Here is an 8,491-nt window from a genome sequence, read left to right on the forward strand (position 1 = left end):
AACGAAAACATAGCAGTATCGAAAATGGAAACGGTAACTATAATACGTCCGTTATCCTTCCCTGCTTCTCTCCGCGTCGCGTAACGGTATCGACCCTCTGCGCTCGAGTCTTCGAAACTCGTCGTCTAGATGCTTGTCTGTATTGCGCTCGGTATGATAGAACATCAAGTCTCCGTCGGCATGAGTGATGTTCAGGACCTCGAGGCTAGTCACGCTCAACATGGCAACATAGACGAGGTGTTGCGGTTGTGACTTGCTATAGGAGTACGCTATCTTCATTGCCGTGTATGCCAAAGGGAGTCTGGCCATTAATGGGACCTACCTATACCTGAGGCTCCACCCACTTTTTGAGGTATCTAGCCAATCACAGGTCGAAATACAGTTGTCTATTATTACATCCATCCAATACTTATACGTCACCCTTCTTTACTGGGTGCCACCATTTTGGAGAAAATCGATTGATTTGGATTGAAATGGATATCACTGGTGACAGACCAAAACGACGGATTTTGCGCCCACTTTTACAACGCCATCTGCATAGAGAGAGGCATGTTGGGAAGGCTCAGAATTGCAGAAATGGTTGATGGCAGAAATGATTGGCCAGGAGAGCGGTACAACCTCTTCTTCGTAGCAGACGACTGCCGGTATGAAGTTTTAAATCACGCAATGTAAGTAGATCGAATCAAAAATGAGCAAAGATGTATGTATAAGTAAAATGCAATTATATAATGCAAAGTCTTACGTATAAGGGTCGTCCTTCTTGTTATTTTCTGGGTATCACGGTCTTAACTAGGCCTAATGTTAGCGACGAAACATCCCATTTTCGCGTAAATAACGATGGCGGTGCAAAAGTTGAAGCTGATTTTGCAGATGCGTACATGAGGATATATACTCACAGTGTGAAATTAAAGTAGTCTGTGAAAATTTTTTGTCACGAAATCTCCGCTTCGCCGTTCCAAGCACCATCCTCCATCTTGGAGAAAATTTGGTGTCATGGCAGCGCCCATGGAAAACGATCACCAATGAAATGCGCCCAAGTTTGATTGACAGATCGAGCCTTTTTTTTAGGCTCCTCCTAATGGCTAGACTCCCATGGCATACACGGCACTGGCTATCTTGTTGTAGGTAGCACCTTGCAATTTAGGAATGGTCATGGCGTTGGCCTAAATGAGAGGGAAGTGAACGCGTTTGCAGGCGACGCCCCCACCTTTTTTTTTTTTTAACATCATGGTGGTGACCGTTCTGATGTTGATGGGAACCCTGTCCGGACTGAAACAAAGGTTGATGGCACGTAGCGAGGCGGCCTGTGCGACCCGTGACTTCACCAACAAACGGGAGCCGTAGACGGACGCTGCGACCTACTCCATCATTCTCGATGAATTTGAGAGTCCCAGTCGAACCGTTAACGATGACGTCGTGCACATCGACATTTGCCGTGATTCTGTCGTTCACGCTGTAACGCCGTGGTGCCGGAGGATATTGATCACATAACGAAGTCACACAGTTACTAGAGAGCTAGTTTCAGCTGGTAGCGAGCGCTCTTCGAACACGAAACAATAAAGGACGCTGTCACAACAAAGATGCATAACATGATGCCGGTCATTTCAAAGAAATGAGGGCTTATCGTGTTTTAGGAACGGCTATGATGAAGACCTTCCAATCTGCTAAATCCCTACCAGCTAAAACGATATCACCCGAGGCGCGCCATAAAGAAACTGTAGCGGGCCGTGGACAACGACGAAGATGGCCACGCGCCTGGGGCACCTGCCTCAGTTCCACCGGCGCGGCCATGGAGATAGGCCACCGTCATCGCCTCTCCGTGGCATACCATCATCGCCCGTCGGGACTCATGTGGAGGAAGACTATCGTCCTCTACAAAACAAACGAGTGGGAGATAACGCGTCGCGAGAGTCAAATCGTCCCTCCACTGACGCTACGCTTCCAAGCCCCAAAAGTGCGTTAAAGAAATGCGTTTTAAAGGTACTGTAAAGCAGCACCGATCAAATGTCATTTAGTGTGGCTATTCGATAGTCCAAGCCACCAGGACAAAAACTGTGCAAGTTTCATTCCAATCGACGGTGCTGTTAATTAGAAAATTACAATTAAAGATTACGGGCAACACTGTACTAGGTATTACGAATGAACCCGTACTTCTGACTCACATGGCTGCAACCACATTGCATGCGTATAACACTGGGCCCGACATAACAATCCACCACAATCCACCATAAAATCCGCCCCTGCAATCCACACAACGATCCACATCTGATGATAAACGGATAAGCGAACTTAAATGAAATGCTGAGCCGTTGAAAAAAATGTGTCAGACGTTCAAGAAGCCAGACAGCGTGGGGACTTGTTTGTTCACAGAGGTTCACAGAGAGAGTTTGTTCGTTCGAAAGAGGCCGCGAACAAAAGGAGCGCGCAGGCGCAGAAGAGAAGTAGAGAGAGCCCCCATCGAACAGCGGCCAGCACTGGGTTACTTCGCAAAAACAGGGGTTAACAGGTTAAACTGTTAACAGGGGTTTCAGAATGCATAGGTAAACAGGAAAACTAATAATATGGTTACTAAAATAACGAAGTTCCGATGTCATAGTGTGTAATACCAATTTTCAGTGTTGCCCGCTGTACAGGGGGTTGTTTGACACCAGGCGTCGCATCGCTCCACTACGCCGCATCTTTCATGGTAAATTAAAAATATTTATAGCGCGTTGTCGGTCGTATGGTTCCGCATATGGTATTTAGAAGCAACAAAGTCTCTAGTCACATCGCCGGCATATCATGCTTGTCTACTGCTTTACAGTACCTTTAAAAAGCGGTCCCAACACGGGCGCATTTCACGGACGCGAAAAGCGTCACGTTAGTGTGAAAGCAGTCTTAGCTTCACGTGCGGCGAAAGGAGGTCCGTAAGACCACCCCAGATGGGCGCAGTAGGAGAGAACGGTTGCTGATAAGACCGCTGCTGGCTGATCTGTATCATTCATCTCTTGCAGTTACACCTGCTATGCTATCGCATTTAAAAAAACTGGGACGAGCTCAGTCGTGTCGAGCCGTAGTGCGACGTGATAATGCGATGAGTGCGCAAGTTGTGAATAATTATATCCTGGGGGCATTCTACGAGATCTGGCGGCAGCTTCCTGGTGTAGATCAGACAAGCCGGGCGCGATACACTGCAGGATACTCATTTTCGCCCCAGTATCTGGCTTGCATGTTGCAACGGCGTTTTCAGCAAGGTGTCCATTAATGCCACAATAGAATGCAGGTCCGTTGTTCTGGCTGGCGATAAATAGAGGGGCTGACCATTGGTGCTCCAGAGCCGAGTGAGTTGTAAAATCTCCCAAAGGCAGGGAGGACAGCTGGTTCAGGAGTATTGGGAATTCCGAGTGGTTGAGGGGGCGGAAGACAAATGACATCAGCGTACGTGGGGTGAGAGCCTAGGGTAGACTAAGGAGTTGGGAATGAACGGGCCATTTCCTCACGCACAGGATGTTGAAGTATGTCATGACCAAGCGGCATATTGGAAATCGGAACAGGGCCTGCTAACGGAGCTAGATTAATCCCTGCACGTACGAGTTTTAGCGTATCACGTCGCGAATCATGCTGACGGGTGCTGTCCGAAGTAGGCGGCGGCGTAAAAATGCTCGTGGCAGCAGAGGACAACGCATGTTGCGAAGTTATTCGTGCATTTCTTGCGCCCTGTAGTGAACGACAAAGAGACACGACGTCGGCGATCCTCGCAGGGGCCTTACTGACAAGAGGTTGAAAATCATCTCCACGAGCGCCCTTAAAGCTCAGCTACGCCGATTTTCGAGTGTTACAGAATGGAATGGTACTCACACGATGTGTTCATAAGGGAACACTGATTATGTATGCAAAATAGTTATCCCAAACTCCTCGCGGTTTTCTGAAAAAGTGAATTTTTAGTTTCACTGACATCCCGTCTTGTGTCCCGCAAACCCTGTGTCGACGACACATTCGAGGTCTGCCCGCGCTCCGGCTTGGCATGACTTTTGGCTTGGTTTCTTCCGCCAAGCCGGCCAGTTTCTTCTGCCGAGCCGTCTGCTGCGCAGATTCACATTGGGGAAGTGATAAACAGTTCGCTATTAGGGAGCCAGTATATTTCTGGACTTCACTAAACCCATGAGAAACGTGAGTTTTGCTTCCTTCGACTGCAAAGCATTTGCTAGGCCAGTACAGACTTCCTGGTGTGATTCGTGTTCTGTGCTGCGTGCCGAGAATGCGTGAGCGTTTTGCTCCCGTCTGCAAGAACACTTCAGCATGCAGATCCAATGTTTCAAACCACAATTTTCCGAAAGGCGAAAGAGAAATCGATTGACTGCAACAATCGGTTACAACTCCGACTGGGTGCCACCTTCGAAAGCAGTGATTTGATCTGTTCATCTGGCTCATACGAATGTTACGGAAGCAATGCGCAACTTGTTTCACAAGAAGCCGAAGATGTCTCGTCCGGGATGCTGTGCCAACCTTATCTGCAGCAGGAGATTGCAGGGGCAGGACTAGGCAGCAGATAAAGGTAAGACACGTAATGTTAGACAAGTCAGTCATGCGTAGAAGAGAAAAATACACTATCTGTCAGTTACTGCTTCATCCTTTAGAGATTACGCCCCAGCGGGTGTATTCTCAGTACAGATTTGGAATTGCCTTATTTGTTAAATGATTTCGCAGGCATTCTGGCACCACCGAAAAGCTTGCACTCCACGTCTCAACTATCACCGTCTGGGTTTCAAGCTGAAGGCTGTCACCAGTGCCAACCAGACGCCCCTTCAAGTTCATCTGTTTTTCTTGACGGAACAGTGACACCTGGTACTGAGACATTTCATTTTCTGATTAATCAAGTGCATTCTATCACTTGTGCTCGACTTCTTGTGTTCGTATACCCTTGCTGTTGCTCGCTAGCTTAGAGCAACCATGCCTGAGGTGCCAGCGCTTTCAGAGTACATTTAAGCAGTATCATATGCACGGCAGCACATCTTGTGTATTTTGAGTAAAGTGTAAATTCAATGGTGGCTCAGCTGTTGTATTTTGGTCACAAATAAGGTGTTCTTCCAGAGTGCTCAAGGGCAGTTCAAGCAGTTTCATGTGTGCAACAGCACATACTTTTTCTCAGTTTTGACTAAGGTAAATCGAAATCTTCCAGTTGATGTCTTCCGGTCATAAATTATGTTTTTCGAGGCATTAAAACGGCATCATGTGTGCAACAGTACATACTTTTTCTCAGGTGAAGTAAGGTAAATCTGTCCGCCGTGGTGTTCTGGCAGTGCAGCAGAAGCTTGTGTTGCATTCAAGTGGTATTATGTATACAAAAACTTGTTTTATGCCTTTCTGTAGCTGCTGTACTAATATTGTGAGTACAGAGACATTCCTGCATAACATATCGGAGCATCTTGTGTGCTATTGTTGGTATGATCTGCAGCAGTATATTGATAATGTTAATTATTCAATGACTTCAGCTAACATTTACATTCTTACTTCCAGGTAAACCTGTCACGCAGATGCCCTACCCCTTGGTATGCATAGTTCAAGATTGTACCGAAACAATCCACCTGGAGTATTATTCTTCAATTGGCAGTGGCATTACTATCACAACACACCACATACTGCATGTCTATGGTGTGTGTACAATGCATCAAACCTATTCTCAGGTACAGGCCAACTGGTACGCAATTATAACATGAAACAACTGACACAGAGACCGTAAAGTCATGCCTTTTCCTCCGTGCCTCGGGTTTCATGTTATTATCCTCACATGCAGCTCAATTCGCCTGTGCTGTGCAGCATGAGCAAAAGCATATATTGTTTGTGGTCACATGACACGGAACATAAATACAGTGAAACCTTCCTATGTTGGACACCCGCGGTGCAGCCGAAGCGTCTCCTACTTATAGAGGTGTCCGAGTTACAGAATATGACGGGAACAAAAAATGGAAGAGATCACAGCTGTGAGAAATGTCCCCCTTCAATTTAAGGTCCTTGGTGGTACCTGGTGGTGGTGCCTGGTAGTGGTACCTGGTAGTGGTACCTCTACCCACTCTTCACTGATAATTATTACTGATTTTAGTATATTCAATTCCGTTCAGATTCTACTCAATGGCATTACCTCTGGAGCTTTTCGAGCAGCAAGGACTTGTCTCTGAAGCGTCAGCTTACTTCTCATAGCTTTGGTGCAGTGCTCGTTCAAAGGCTCTAGACAAACTGAAGACAAGTGCTCACATAAAGAATTACAATGTAGACTGACAGCACTTGTTTTTGGACTCTAAAAACTAAAGCAACAAAATGCTGAGACCAGTATAGGGGAAAAAAGGGGCAAAAGTCAAGGCCACTGGCTCATTTTGGGTCTTTTTGGTGCAAAGATAAGCCGATATTGAGGTAATTTGGCCAGGGTTTTGTCCGACTTTGCAGGGAAAACCCTATCCTACTTCCAAGATAGGGAGGTGTCCGACATAGAGAATTTCGTCCCCATGTAGTTTCAGTGGGGGTCTGCCCGTGCAATGAAATCGTGGGGAGTTGTCCGAGGTACCCGTACGAAAATTCCTGAATCCGAAACCAATCAGGTTTCTTCGATCAGACCTGATTCCGGACTGAACCCAAAATTGGGCGGGAATGACGATCAGGAATTATTCAGGAATGGGGAATCAGGATCTATTCCGGTAATTTATTCCGGGACTGAATGGGTCCTGAACTCAAAACTGAATGTAACCGGAACAAACTCGCCAGTTATATGATCATACCCGGATATGCGCCTGATAGAATACAGGATGATCCCTGAACGAAAACGGAAAGCGCCTGAATAACTTCGGAAGAAATGCTGAATCCATGCTGGTGCATGCATGCGCTTGCTATAAACCTTTACCCGAGTGGATCTATTTGAAAACAACAAAAATGTGACTAGACCAGCAAGAGATGCATGCAGGATTAGTGTGAAACCTGAAATCGGGCTACTTGACCATGCGCCCTTGTCGTGCCTTTACATACTACATGCATGAATGGAACACAAAGTGTAAGATTCAATCGACAATTTTATTTCCATGGTTTCGTTTGCATTTCAATTCACTTAATTTGGTCCCAATAGATTTCAGTAGAGCCGGGGGCGACGCCTTCCATTCCTCCCGTCCTACGCTGTGTGCCTGAGTGACTTCTGCAAATAAGGCACACACATGAAGACAGAGAAAGAAGTCCCTAGGCGGAATCGCGGCGCAAATACTTATAGCAAGACAACTTACCGTTTTGGAAGGAGAGGGCTTGTCTTGTGGTAATCCAAGAGAGCGCTGATGCGATCGAGTTGGTTCCTATCGATGGACGACATGGCATGGAACACAGAACGCACGACACAACACACATACAAACGCCTTCTCGCAAGCAAATTCCTGTTGCATTCTTCTATTAAAACGTCCATTTCATCCTGGAGCGCAGTCTTGTCGTCTGCAAGAAAGAAAGACGAAGTGATGAAGGAAAAAGCGCACACACAAAACACACGCAGTAAGAGGCAGTCACTTACCAGAAATATTCATCAAACATTCTTCTTGCTTGTCAGCGTACTCTAACTCCCCTACCTGGACACGTTTCACTGTTGTAGTTTTCTATGTGGAGAAACACACACACACACAAAAGCGTTGTCTTTCACACGAGGACGTCTTGACGCCGACGATGGCGAATGAATCCTGTCTGGGCCTAGCACTTCAAATCACTACGGAGGTCAGGTGACCTACTGACGTTGACAATATTCCAAGAATAAGTATGTTCCCTATCAGCCCGAAGGGAGCAGCGGTGCAAAAGGGGAAGGGTCAGTGTATGCTTCCCATTGAGCTGTGGAATTTCCCGCTGACCTAAAAAGTCGAAACCAGTTTAGCTCCTCGTACACTTTTGTCCAGAGGGACTGCAATGTACATGTGGTTTGGTGGATTTGAAGCCAAATGGAAACTTTTGCAACACCTCCGTATTATCATGTTATGTTACCTCCTCAAAAAAACAAAAGAAAAAGTAATGATATATTAAGCTTTATTGCTTTTTGTCAACCTGTTTACGCATTAGTTATCAATCATATCGTACTGTGCATTTCCGGCATTCACTGGTGTCCCGTTTCCCTGCCCAGAAAGTTATCTCAGCAATAACAATTAATACTAATTCGTGGTTTTACGTCAAACATAAGCTTAACATAGTCCCGCGCTATCAAGGTCACTTCACCTGATCGTCCTGCCATCGCATCATCTCATCGCTGGTTCGACTGGCCATGCACGGGATCTCGAAATGATGTACACAGCACGTGGCTCCAGAAAAATGTTCCCGGGTGCATTGTGTTGAGGGATCCCGAGTACTTGCTCACCTTGAATGTATTTCAGTATCGGGAAAAAATGTTTTGCGGGATTCTGTCGATAACGGTCGTAGATACGCTACATATAATTTAATAATTCCAGACTTTGAGGGCAACGTGATCGAGGATCTCTGTAATCATGTTACGTAATATCTATTGCCG

The 8,491-nt window shown here is 46.2% G+C and overlaps 1 long non-coding RNA gene across 1 annotated transcript; it reads right to left on the reverse strand.

Moving 5' to 3' along the window:
• Positions 1-7,082: 7,082 nt before the first annotated feature.
• LOC135367116 (uncharacterized) lies at positions 7,083-7,798 on the reverse strand. Its single transcript, XR_010414363.1, has 3 exons — positions 7,517-7,798; positions 7,242-7,440; positions 7,083-7,156 (listed from the first exon to the last, which is right to left on the reverse strand). It is a non-coding gene; the product is annotated as an uncharacterized LOC135367116 (long non-coding RNA).
• Positions 7,799-8,491: the final 693 nt, after the last annotated feature.

The sequence above is a fragment of the Ornithodoros turicata genome, chromosome 1 (genome assembly GCF_037126465.1).
Source record: "Ornithodoros turicata isolate Travis chromosome 1, ASM3712646v1, whole genome shotgun sequence".
In the NCBI taxonomy this organism is placed as follows: domain Eukaryota; kingdom Metazoa; phylum Arthropoda; class Arachnida; order Ixodida; family Argasidae; genus Ornithodoros; species Ornithodoros turicata.